The sequence below is a fragment of the Cavia porcellus genome, unplaced genomic scaffold (genome assembly GCF_034190915.1).
Source record: "Cavia porcellus strain 051 isolate PalLab524CR breed Dunkin Hartley unplaced genomic scaffold, mCavPor4.1 scaffold_5, whole genome shotgun sequence".
Classification (NCBI taxonomy): Eukaryota; Metazoa; Chordata; class Mammalia; order Rodentia; family Caviidae; genus Cavia; species Cavia porcellus.
Window position 1 is genome coordinate 103988841 of NW_026947488.1, and position 13565 is coordinate 104002405.

General features: G+C 34.5%; 1 long non-coding RNA gene across 3 annotated transcripts in view; it reads left to right on the plus strand.

Moving 5' to 3' along the window:
• The first annotated feature begins 204 nt into the window (after window positions 1–204).
• LOC106026200 (uncharacterized) overlaps window positions 205–13565 on the plus strand; it is a 31795-nt gene continuing 18434 nt past the window's right edge. Inside the window, exons 1-4 of one of the 3 annotated variants that reach the window (XR_010047703.1) lie at window positions 209–1590; window positions 1829–1957; window positions 3543–3742; window positions 6235–8312. This is a non-coding gene — a long non-coding RNA (uncharacterized LOC106026200). The other 2 variants (XR_002789735.2, XR_010047704.1) reach the window with 2 other exon arrangements.

Consider the following 13565-nt stretch of genomic DNA (forward strand, 5'->3'; position numbering starts at 1 on the left):
CTCACTGATCTTAACTCTATAAGTAAAATTTTTGTATTATGTTCCCTATCAGTGTTTTCTTGACTAATTCCCATCTTCATAGATTTCAATTTCTTTTCATTTTCTTTGCTGCTTGATTTTCTTCTGAGGAAACTGTGTCATTAACTGAGTGTTTTTTAGTATAAATTATACAATCATTCCTTTTTATCTATCCCATTTCAGTGTTCTCCAATGCACATATGAAGGAGAGTGTACAGTCTAGATGTATAAGGATATGCCTGTCTGTCTCTGAATGTAAATGAAACACATTGTGCTTTATTCCTGAGACACATAGCATTGGCTCAATCATGAAACAATGTTCTACTTGAAGGTTCTCTTCCTTTCCTGCAACCCATTTGTCATTCTCTGTGAATCTTTCACTGATGTTAATGTTGAAATTTGAACATTTTCCATATTTATAATGCAAAATATATCCTTGCTTACAAGTATTGAAATTTTATAGGCTTTTTTTGTAACTTTCACCTATCATCAAAGGTACATTTAGTTTGTTTCTTTTTGGTGTTAGAAATTGATCTCAGGACCTTACATGTGTCAGCCAGATGTTCGTACCACCAAGATATAGTCCTGGTACAAAGATGTAATTGGTAAATTGCTATAAATTAATTTTAATGTTCATTCAGTGAAGGAGTTTGATGAATGGCCTCACTTTGAACTGGCCTTATTGCATAGACCAGCCTGGACACTGTGCACAGGGCAATCCTGAAATTCCTTGTAATCCTCTTATATCAGCCTCTCAAGTGCTGGGGTAACAGACTTGTACTACAAAAATGGGCTGAATCTCTACCTTTTGTATTTAGTAACCAGTTACCTTGTTATACCTCAATTTTCATTGCATTTCAATATATATGAAATATATATTCTTTTCCACATTAACTTTTTTTACTCCCTAATAGAACTTCTAGTATTCAAGTAAAAAGATACAATTTGGTATCTGTGAACTATAGGTTTATAATTACAATTTATAAATTCCTTGTCCATAGAATGCTCAAATAAACCTTAATTTTCATTTATATTTTAGTAATTCATAACCCTCCTTTTATATTGTACTAAATATTTATGTGTGAAACCAGTTTCAAGATTCTAAATGCTGTATGCAAGAAAAATGAACACATTGCTATGAATAACCAGATGTTTGTGAGTGGCGATTTGCAGGCTTCCTCTTTGAGCTCTCCTTTAAAGCAATAGAAAAGTATAGTATAGGAGGTCCTGCAGGACAATCCATGCTACAGTTCTGTGATCATTTTGACAGGGTTTAATAGTCTAGCATGAATGTTACTGAGTGACTATATTTGGATGTACTTGAGGATTGATGGTGATGACATGCAGTTACTACATAATGAACTTCAGTTAGACTGTTTATGACAGGAGCTGTGAAAATGCAGGTTGAGTGTGTCTGAACTTCAGGGCAATTTGTCATTATTTAGGAGACAGTGACTTTTGAAGATGTAGCTCTGAACTTCACCCCAGAAGAGTGGGATTTGCTGAATGAATCCCAAAAGAATCTCTACAGAGATGTGATGTGGGAAATATCTATGAATATTAATGCTACAGGTAAGGATGATATTTTTGTTTATTTATATAAGCAGAAATAATTATTTCTCAGTAATATAGTTTTATATAATTGATAATTATAACATTTGCTTGTAATCTTTCTATCTTTATAATTATATCATTTGCTTGTAATCTTTATATAAGCAATTATAACATTTGCTTATAACATTTGCTGGAATCAGTCATGTTTTAATGTAAATTTATAGTGAATTTTGTAAAATGTCTGTCTGTAATATAGGAAGAATATGGTGGCCAACAAATTAAAGAAGAGGACAAAAATGGCTCAAGAAATCTAAGCTGATCGACACACAAAAGAGAAAGGGAACATTCCTTAAGTTCAGTGTTTGAGCAAACTACTACAACAAAGGTACTGGAAGCAATGAGATCGTGTTACACATTATTTAACCTACGAAAAATATCAAAAGAAAAACTTGATTTTATTTTGTATTATCTAGGAATCCATAGAAGAGTATTTGAATGTAGGAATCAGACATAGTGCTGATAGTATGTAATAAATGACACTGTATAATATATCAGTTTGAAAATTGCCCCCACAATCAATATCATGAAACTGTATGGGAGTAAAATTAAATATTGTATTCTGATATGTAGGAAATAAACAAATTTTGAATTTTGTTTGAAACTCATCTTCAAATTATCCATTTATGTATATATGTGAATACTGAGACTTTCATGATCTAAAAATTTTTTACATAAAATCAGGATGTAAAATGCAAATGAATGCTACTGTTATAACAAGTATTTTGAAAATATCCTGTAGAATGTTGAGCTGTGCATGTTAAAGATTTCTCATACATTGTTCATGGATACATAAAATAAAATAGAATAGTAATCAATATTTCAGGTGTCTGGAAAGTACAATAATGTTTCATATTACTCCACATGTCCATCCATCCATATATACATTTTTACTTTTAATCCATGATTTTAGACTGTAGTTCAGGTTGATTTTGAACTTACTGTGTAGCCTATACAAACCTGAAACTCAGAGTGATCCTCATGCTTTTATCTCCTGACTGTTGAGAGGATTGTACTGTGTCATTATGTGCAGTGATTCAGTATATTGTGAAATACATTAAAATCATCAAACATTAGTGGTCAATCCAGTGTTTTGTTCAATGCAGCATATGAGAGGGCATTTAGAGTATCTAATATGAGAATCGACTCACAGTAACTGAGCTCTGTGAAGAGCCCAGATGCCCATCACTAGATGCCTGCATAAAGAAAATGTAGGGTCAGCTCACCATGGTGATGCATTCTTGCAGTCCCAGTATTCTGAGAGCCTGAATCATCAGGATGACAACTTGAAATTCGGCCCGAGCAAGTTCCTGATCAATGAGAATCTCTATCTAAAAACCAAATATTAGATCAGCAAATGTAATTCCCTAGAAGACCTGTGTTTAACCCTCTACATTGAAAAAAAAATATGTTATACAAGGAAGATGATGTCATTTTTCAAGAAACAAAAGGAGTTAGACCTTAAGTGAAATAAGTCAGACAAAGAAATGAAAATATCACAAATTTTCTCTTAAATGGAAATTAAAGCATATTTGATGAGAAAAAGGAAATAGAGATAACACAAGACCAGACATCTGTACATTCTATAGATGAGAAAGATGATCTGCTAAATAGACACGGGGGAGAATGAAGACCCAAAGAGCTAAAAAAGTGATCAATATTTGATAGTCATTTCTACCAATCTCCTAAAATAATATTATGTAGTGGAATCATACACTAAATGAAAATTTCAAAATGAAAACCATCCTCTTTAGAATGAATATTACTTTGTAAGAAGTCCTGCAGGGCAGTGAGTCAGTTAACCAGCAGAATTACTTAGCAGGCATCAAAAGAAACTTGTCATCATAAATCTGAATTGTTAATGTAGAGCTTCTTTCATTGTGATTGATATCTTTCTTCGTATTTCTTTACAGATGTGATGAAGACAATTATTTGAGAATTGAAGAGCAGCAATATAAATGTAATGAAGATGTAGAGACCTGCAGTGATTTCCAGTCCTTTCAGAAGCATGAAATGAGAAAGACTGGAGAGAAACTCTGTCAATATGGGCAATGTGGGGAGGACAGCTCTGATCTTAGGGAATAAACTCACCCTGAGAAGAAAATTTTTTCAGGTAAGAAAAGTGTCAAAACCTACACAAAACCTAACAGTGTTCAAAATCATGGGAGATATCACAGTTCAGGGAGCTCATATGTACAAAAATAGTAAGAGAATAATTTCATGCCTTCATACTATATTGAAAAAATGTTACAAAATATGTTGGAGAGAAAAACCATATAACTGAGAAATGTGCAAATGCATTATCTTGCAGCAATTCCTTTAAAAACCATAAAAAACATCACACTGGAAAGCAAACATGTGAACACAAGCAATTCATTCAGTACATGCAGTAGCTGTCAAAGACATAAAAGAATTCAAACTGGTGAGAAACTATATATAAGCAAAAAAAAGTGGAACAGCATTCATGAGAACCTCAGAATGTAAAATATGATAGAACTCATACTGGGGAGAAATCATTTGTATGTAAGCAATGTGGGAAATCTTTCAATCAAAATCATAAACTTATAATACATGAAAGAATTCACCCTGGGGAGAAACCCTATGGATGCACCAAGTGTGGGAAGGCATTCAGTACAGCCTCTGCTTGTAAAGCACATGATAGATCTCATACTGGGGAGAAACCATTTGTATGTAAGCAATGTGGGAAATCTTTCAGTCAAAATGGTAATCTTATTGTACATGAAAGAATTCACACTGGGGAGAAACCCTATGTATGCAACAAATGTGGGAAAACATTTAGTAGAGCCTCTGATTTGTAAAGTACATAATAGTATTCACTCTGAGAAGAAGCCATATGTATCTAAGCAGTGTGGAAAATCTTTTAGACACAGAAGTAGACATAAAAGATTTCACAGTGTGGAGAAAACCTTGATATGCAAACAATGTGGGAAATCTTTCAGTCAAAATTGTAACTTTCTTATACATGGAAGAAGTCACACTGGGTAGAAACCCTATGTATGTGAGGAGTGTGAAATATTTCAGTCAAAATGGTAACCTTATACATGAAAAAGTTCACTCAGGAGAAACCCTATTTCTGCAACAAATGAGGCAAAGCATTCAGTACAACTTATTGTTTTAAAGCTCATGATAGAATTCACACTGTGGAGAAGCCATATGTATGTAAGCAGTGTGGCATATCTTTCTGTCAAAATGGTACCCTTACTCATGAAAGAACTCAGACTGGGTAGAACCACAATGGATACAAACAATGTGGCAAAGAATTCAGTATGCAGAGGTGCTGAAAACTTTATTTACATAAGCATTTTTGGATATCTTTCAGCTTTAGTAGTAGCTTTTGTATATATAAAAGAATTCACTCTGTAAAAAAAACAGTATCTATATGATGAATGAATAAATGGATGTGTTGATAAATTCTCACTTCATTAACATAAAAGATCCTTCTGGGAAGAAATCCTATGAATGGAAGTAATATAGGAAAACCAGAGCTATTGTCACTACATAAAAGAACTTCCTCTGTGTGGTAATTCTATACTTTTGAACAGTGGTAGAAAGCCTTCAGTGCACAAAAATTTCATCAAATAGAGGAAGTAGGCCCACAAGGTAAAACCCATATGTATTTAGGCAGTGTAGAAAAGATTTGCAACTGTGTTTCCTTTTGCAAACATAAGATTCCCCTCACACTGGGGAGTAACTACATGTGATAAATATTTGGTAAAAGTTCAGCTGACAGAGGAGCTAACCTTCTAAATGATATCATATTGTGTCCAAGGTCTATACATTCAATGTGGAAAGAATTCAGTATTCATGGTTATTGTCATATGTGTGAAAATAATAATAGTTAAGTGAAATCATACATATGTAATAACTATTTTGATAATACTTTGAAAATTGCTCATGTAAAGGAGACCTGTTAAAATAATATAAAATTATTGCTGTCAGCATATATGCATAGATTTTTTTGAAAACGCCCTCAAACATAGCATTGTCCTAAAATGTTCTTATTTCTTGTTTTATAAAGAACACTTAAATATCTTTAATAAATCACATTTCTTTAGTCTTAATGAAAAATCACAGTTTTAATGAAAATTTAAATATGTTGAATCTTTTTTTACCATGTTTTTGATTCATCAATGTCTTATCTAGATGGATAACACCGACTTATCTCATGACCATTTTTCCCACCATGATCTATAACTCCTATATCAGTTTATCAAGAAGGATCTATATGTGTGTATTCAGAAGTGTGCTTATATTTATAGCCTGTATCTATGTATTCATGCTTATGGTAAGATATACCATCACAAATGCAAAAGCAGAACCAGTCACTGACAGAAACAAGAATGAGTTTAAATTAGGGAAAAATAGTTTGTACTCAAGAAATTTAGAAAAACATTCAGTACATAAACATGTTATAAAATACCTGTCTGAACTCATACTAAGGAGAAACTCAATGTTGGTGAACATTGTGGAAAACCTTCCGGTCAGTATTGTTACCTTGTCCATAAAATTGTTCACAGTTAGGAGAAACCTTATGGAAGACATTTGTGAAAGGTTCTGCTGATCATCCAAATTTTCTACACCTAGAAATCCCACACAAGGAGAAATCTTCTGTATGTGAGCAATGTGGGAAATCTACCAGCCAAAGCCATAGCTTGCAAACGCATCAAAGAATTCACAGTGGGAAAACTATGTAGGTAAGCAATTTAGGAAAGCATTAAGTTCACACAGTCACTGACAAAAACAAGAAAGAACACACAATGGGGAGAATGTGTGCATGTAAGCAATGCAGCAAATGTTCCCAGCTCCAGTGATTGTAATGACATGAAAAAATTCACACAGGGAAGCAACTCCATGCATTCCAAAAATGAAGAAAAGCATTCAATGCAAAATAATGTCAACAATTAAGGAAATAATACAAACAGTTGAGAAACCCCCTTCATACAGTCAGTGTAAGAAGGATTTCTTGAAGATTTTTTCATTTTATAAATACTAAATTTCCCACATATTGTAGAGTAACTTGTGAAAAACATGTATTAAAAAAAAATTCCACTGATAGCCGGGGATTTAGCTCAACAGCATAAACACCTGCCTGGCAAGTGAGAGGTCCTGAGTTCAATCCCCAGTACCAAAAAAAAAAAATCTGTTGATAGATGCTAACCTCTAAAAGGAAGTCCTATTGTGGCCACAGCCTATGTATGTGAGGTGAGCAAGTCCTTTGTAAACATGGGTATGGTGAAGTGTGTGAAAGCCAGGACTATGCAGCAAAATTGCACTTATGTAAGTGACTATTTTGAAAATACTTTGTAAATTATTCATGTTGAAACCTGTAGAAATACCATAGAAAATTGATTTCAATACATATTTGTAGATATTCCAGAGATCACACTTGAAAATGGAGATATCCCAAATCATATTTATTTTGTGTTTCAGTGTCACACATAAGAAGCTGATCTATTTGTCTGTAGTGTTACTTTTTTAAAACATCACACTTTTTAAAGATATTTCAAGGATTCTGAAATATTTCCCCACATTTTAGATTCATTGATACTGTCTTCATAGATGACACCTGTTTTCCACAAAAGCATTCTTTCCACTTGGATCTGTCTCTATTTTTTCTAGAACGATCATTCAGAAGTGTCCTTCACCAGTTTTTATGACATGCATCTATGTAGGTGTGCTTATGATAAGATAATTACAAGAGCAAATTTAAAATATGTATAATTGCATTAGCTCCTGTTTCTAGCACATAATGCAAGTGTTCATCTTTGGAAGGCATCTATGTGTATAATGGGTCTGAGTTCTTTATTGTTGCCTTAACATCTTCTATTTATATTTTTCCTCTATTTCTTGCTTCTCTCCATTCCTGAAAGATGTATAATCCTACTGCCTATCACACATCATGTACTTTTTTTTTTCCTTTGGTACCAAAGATTGAACTGACAACTGCAAGCTTGCAAGGCAGACACTTCTGCCACTTTGGTAAATCTCCAGCCCCTACATTGTGTACTTTTATACAAATGTAAACACCATTCCTCTTATATTAAGTCAGTCATTTGTAAACAGCAGAATCCTGAATATGCAAGTGAATTGGGATGTCATACAATTCCTAAGGTTCAAGGATAGTTCCGGAATACGATTGCCAGAATAGAAATAGTGAATGATGGAAATGATGTCACTTTGTGACAACAGAAAAACAGAGTCAGCAGTGTGCAATGAATAAGGTGATTCTCACATTGTAACATTAGATTTTTTTTTGTCTGAAATGGTCTTGCTATGAAGTTCAGGTGGGCCTTGGGCTCACTTTAGTCCAGGCTGGTCTTGGGCTCACTTTGTAGTTCAGGCTGGCCTTGGGATCAATTTTTAGTCCAAGCTGAATTGAACTTGCAGCAATACTTCTGCCTTAGCCTTCTGAGCCCTGGGATTACAGGCATGCACACCCATGCCCAGGTTTTAGCATTAAGTTTACCTAGCAAAAAAATTCAGGCAAGGAATTTCATACACCACTTTTGCCCTTCTATGTCCAGTATTTGGTGCATGGCACTGTTAACTCTCATAGTCTCCATTTAGGCGCATGTTCCACAGTGGCATTTTGGCAGCATTTTATGATATTAAAATATAATTCAGAAATAAATGTTGACCAAGTCTTAATCATGTTCCATTCTCTGTAGCATTCATGAATTTAATGTCACTTGGATTCATCATGGATCTCAGTTTCCTTCATCAGAGGGCTATCATATGATGTGACAACCTGACAAGAAGGTTAAGTGCAAGGAAGGATGAGAAATGAAGAGAGACAAGAGGTTCACAAGATCCTGATTTTACCGTGGTTATTATTCAAATGTCTGTAATTAGTAGCACTGTTAGTAAACACATTCATAAACAGTTAAGTGTATTCCAAAATCATAAATATATATTAAATGTAATGTGTATAAGTTTCACTGTGTGTAAAATATTACTCTCTAATATAGGAAAAATACATTGAGGCAGTTATTTCTACACACTTGATTCCGAGGTAGAATATTGCTGGTAAATTCTACAATGTAATTCCTAATTTTACTCCCTTATCTTATTGTTTTATCATTTTTAAAAATAAAATGGTTCAGACATAGGCAAGGTTGTGATTTCATGTGATTTAAGCAGTCCAGGAACCTGAGGCAAGATGATTTCAACTTTTCAATTTAAGCCCAGGCTTGGCAACTTGGAAACATAGAGAAAACCTGTCTGCAAATAAAAAATGGTACTGTGGAGATAGCTCAGTATAAATATGCTGAATTCCAATCTCAGTCCTGAAAACTTAAATCAGACCTTGTTTCCTGATAATGCAGTAAAACCATTGGCCTCATCTCAAACTCTGAGAAGACCTGGCCTGTTCTCACCCATCCCTCCTCAGAGTTTAGGAATCATGTCCAGAGTACATAGCCTCAAATCACGGAGTACATTTCCACTCTACTAATGGACATAGGAGTAAATTTGCAAAAAATACAGGTAATCAATCCCTGTTCTCTAAAGACAAGAGCAACCTCATTTTAAGTGCAGTAATGCCCTTGAGAATTTCAGCAGCCCATATGTAAAACAAAAATGGCATGTATCAACTTGTTCATCAGTTCAGATTTTAGATCACTTTCCTTTTCCCTTCAGTCTCAAATATTTGGTCTTTCATTACCAGCTATTGGGTGATGCAGGAAGGCTGTGTGCTTTGTGATCTGGAAAGAGGCATAGGGAGATCAGGACATTTAATTATATGGGGTCCTCTTTTATATTTTTGCTGCCATATTTTGGACTGAGGGTCCCCTGCTGATGAAGGCCCCTAGAATTTGGGCCTGGTTGCTGGATGACTTCTGCAGACAGCAGGAATCTATGCACAAGGAAACATCCTAGAGGCTAGGAAGTTAAGTTTGGTGCCAGGGGCTCTGAGCTGGATACAAATGGACTAGATGTTATCTGTTGAAGTTGGAGTCTTCCCATGAAACTCGTGAAGTCTGTGACATGACTTCGGTACTGGCTTCAACCTGATCCCTTCAGGCCTGTGGCATGAGGCTTGACTGGCAGTGGGGAGCACAGTGCCCTATCCTGTTCCTGATTCAGATTCAGCAACATGCAAAGTGGAACACATTCCACAAAGTCTCCTTCAGCTCTGTGTCTTGACACTATATGGTGACTTCATTTGTGCATGTGGAGTCTACAGGTTCATCTGCAGTTTCTACATAGAAACATATTTTTTCCTCCATCCCCAGTCAATTTTTTATCTCAAAAGTCAGTCCTGATTACCCTGCATTAACTGAATGTTTTGGCAGCAAAGAGTCCAGTTCACGAAGTGAAGAGTGAACCAAGCATTTATAAGGTAAGAATTAAATTTCCATTTTCCAGATCATATCCACATGGACATACACAATACATGATACATGTGACTGTTTTGAAGGCTGTTTCCATCTTTGACATAATTTGTGGCATGGAGTGCTCTTAAACCTTGTTTCACAAACATGTATCCTGACTGAGGTAGAACATGTTTCATGGAAATAATACAGAAACTTGGGGATACACTGAATGTGTACTTTACCACCATCTCAATCATAGGAAAGAAATTAGCATGAAAGAAAAACCTAATATTGTGGGCCACAGGGGATGATGGAGCACAGCGATATCAACGCCTGGACCAAGGAAGGACTCCCTGAGATCAGATTGTCATAGGTTGAAAATAAAGACTGGGCTGTGACCTACTGAATATGACAGAAGTTCAAAGAACATTAGACCTGAAGATGCAATGGAAATGTATGGAGAAATCTGTTGGTATCAACCCTTCAAACATCGTATTTACAAAGGTGAATTCAAACAGTTGAATTTTGGCAAGAAACAATCTAACATTTCCAACTTTCATTTGACAAATGTCTATTCATTTTAGATACCCATTTATTCATCTTTAAATTTAGGAGATCTCATTTCTATTTCATTTCTTTATGTATCCTACATATTAGTACTTTTATGATAAAATACTGGCAAAAAGTAGTTCCCTCACTATGTGTTGTCTCTTCATCCTATGACCGGCTTCTCTTCCAGTGTAAAACCTTTGTAGTAAAATGTCACAGCTGTTGATTCTTTGTTATGTTTTCTGTGCAACTGAGGTTTTGTTCATAAAGTTGGCCTCAACCAATGTCATCAAGACTTCTTATCCTATCTTCCCACACATTTTTGACTTTACTATTTACACCTTTGATCAACTTCAATTATAGTTCAGTGCATGGTGAAATCATGGGTGTAGTTTACCCTTTGGTATATGGAAGCCAGATTTTCCAACTCCATTTATGTAGGTTTACTTCTTCTAGTTAATGTGTTTAGTTCCATTTTCAAAGATTGAATTGGCTGTGTATGCTTGTAGGTATTTCTGAATATTTCAATTTGTTCCAATGGTTCTCAGGTCATTCTCATCTTCTTTTCCAGTAGCAAGTTGTATTTTTAAATCACAGTAGCTTTGCAGCCCAATTTCAAGGCAGAGATTGTGATGTTCCTTGTCCTGCATTTGTTCCAAGAAATGTTTCTGGTATTCTAGGTCTCTTCTGCTTCCAAATAAATTTTTAGGAAAGTTTTCTCTAAATCTGTGACATATGCTATGTAATTTCACTGTGGATTGCATTAAATCTGTATAATAACTCTGAAAGTATGGACATTTTTACAGAATTCATTCTTCCACAAGAATAAGGGATATCAACACATTTTCTGCTATCCACTTCAATCAATCTTTTAGAAAGCAATACTTTTCAAGAAGAGGTCTTTTTCTTTGTTAGATTTATTCCCATGTATGTTCTTTTCTTGTGTGGAGTTATTACCATAAATTTTTCCAGTGCCTCCTGTAAAAAATCTAAAAATTAAGAAGTGTGTTTATTATTTATTTAATGTAACATTATTATTGAATAACTGGTAACTTAAAATAGTTGAAGCACTTGATTTTTGGGATTTTATATGTTAAAGCAGGGATACATGATAATATGTCTTATTTTGATGTCCCATTCTGCTACTAGGCAAACAAGTGTCTTGGACAGGTACTGTTTTGGCTCAAGTTGGAACTGTGTATTTCCCTGGCTGTCCATGTTCTGGTCTTCTCAACTAAACAATCCAATATTCATCCCAGATATAATAGCAACCTGTATTTCCATCTGTCTCTCATTGCAAGTCAATGTTTGATTTAAGAGTTTTATTAAATCTTTCCACTCTATCTCATCGGACTGACCAAGTCATCTATATACTTTAATGCACTTAGTTTCATCTGAAAACTTTCTTGGATTAAGTTTAATCTGCTTTAGATTAGTGAGAAAAAGAGACTCTTGAACTTAGATAGTTTCTTATGACATAATTATAGTTGGAGTGCAAACAAAAATTACTTCTTTTCTGAAGAAAGTTGGAACATAAGTGTATTGAGACCCTTTGTCAACTTTTCTACATTATGGTCCTTGAAATGTTAGAGAACCATGATTAATAATTCTCTGAGCATTCCATTTTGGTTCTAGAACACATGTTTTTCCTGGGAAGGTTCCAGAAATATCAAATGGCACTAGTTTTGGTACCTCATGGCTTTGTGCTTTCCAGATAAGCTCTTGTGCTATCAGGCTAAAACACTGGCCCTCAAAAGTCACTTTTTCAACATTAAAAAGTAAAACACTTTGCAGTGCTTAAGCATATATTCAAAAACATCAAGGTATTTTGATCTTGTATTCATGTTTAAAAAGGAAAAATATCAGGTATTTGTGTTAATTTCTATTTATTTTTATATCCTCAAATCATGCCTTAAGGCAATTCCACTCCAAGGAAGGTGAACACCATCCAAAATGAGTTAAGAACATAAAATTTGACAAACCTATCTCTGCTCAAAATGATGTGTAATTTTTTTCTTCTCCAGAAATTTGTCTACTTACTCCCATATGTGTTTTCATGAGGACAAGTTAAAATTGATCTCAAAAAAAAAAAAAAAAAAAAAACCTGTTTACAAAAGAAAGCAGCGTTTACCATAAAACTAACTCTTTCTAGGGTGATCAATTTTTTGAGTCCTCCATGCACTATATTCTTGATAGTCTTTGACTGCCAAAGAAATAGCTGGAAAAAATTGTTGCACTAAATATGTGAAATAAATAAGAAAATCTTAAATACTTCATAGTTTGTTTTATGTAAGAAAGTAAGAATATAAATATGTTAAATGGCAAAAAAGAGAGGTAAAAACAAAGATATTTTGAAAAACTAAAGGGAACTAAGAAAAGGAGAGATGTTAGAGGAAATGTAGTGAAACAAGAATTAAAGAGATTTAGGCACATGTGTAAGGACCTACAACAAATGCATCCATTATATAATGTAAACACTATTGATAAAAATGAATAACAACCAAAAATTTTTTAAAAGGAGGTAGAAAAATTTGAGACAGAGGAAGGTAATCACAAATAACTTTGACAAACTCATTAAGAGGAGCCACATGAATGCTAATGCTATTGTCTTTCAAAAAAGACCAGAACACAGCACAGGCACACACATTCCCACCACGGGGAGAGAGGTCTGCCCACTGCAACAGGAATATCCAGGAGCTGGAGCAGGAATCAATCTGCTCACTGACCAGGAGAGCAAAGACCTAGACAGTCGGAATGACATTCATACAGCATCAGATTCTTTGTGGAGAACACAACTGCTCATGACACTCAACATTTGAAATGTTCATAAAGCAAGCATCATTAATATAAAAAGTATGATCTGAGTATATGGACAAAAATGAAAGCAAATGAAGTTAAAAAGACAACAGAGCACTCTTACATGAATTATCAGACTCTCTTTAATGTATCTATATTACCAGATTTGCTCAGGACACTCACAACTGCTGTGGACAATGCCTGGTCTGAGGGTCTAATCACAACTCTGTTTAAATAGCAAGAAGAAAGGCAAAT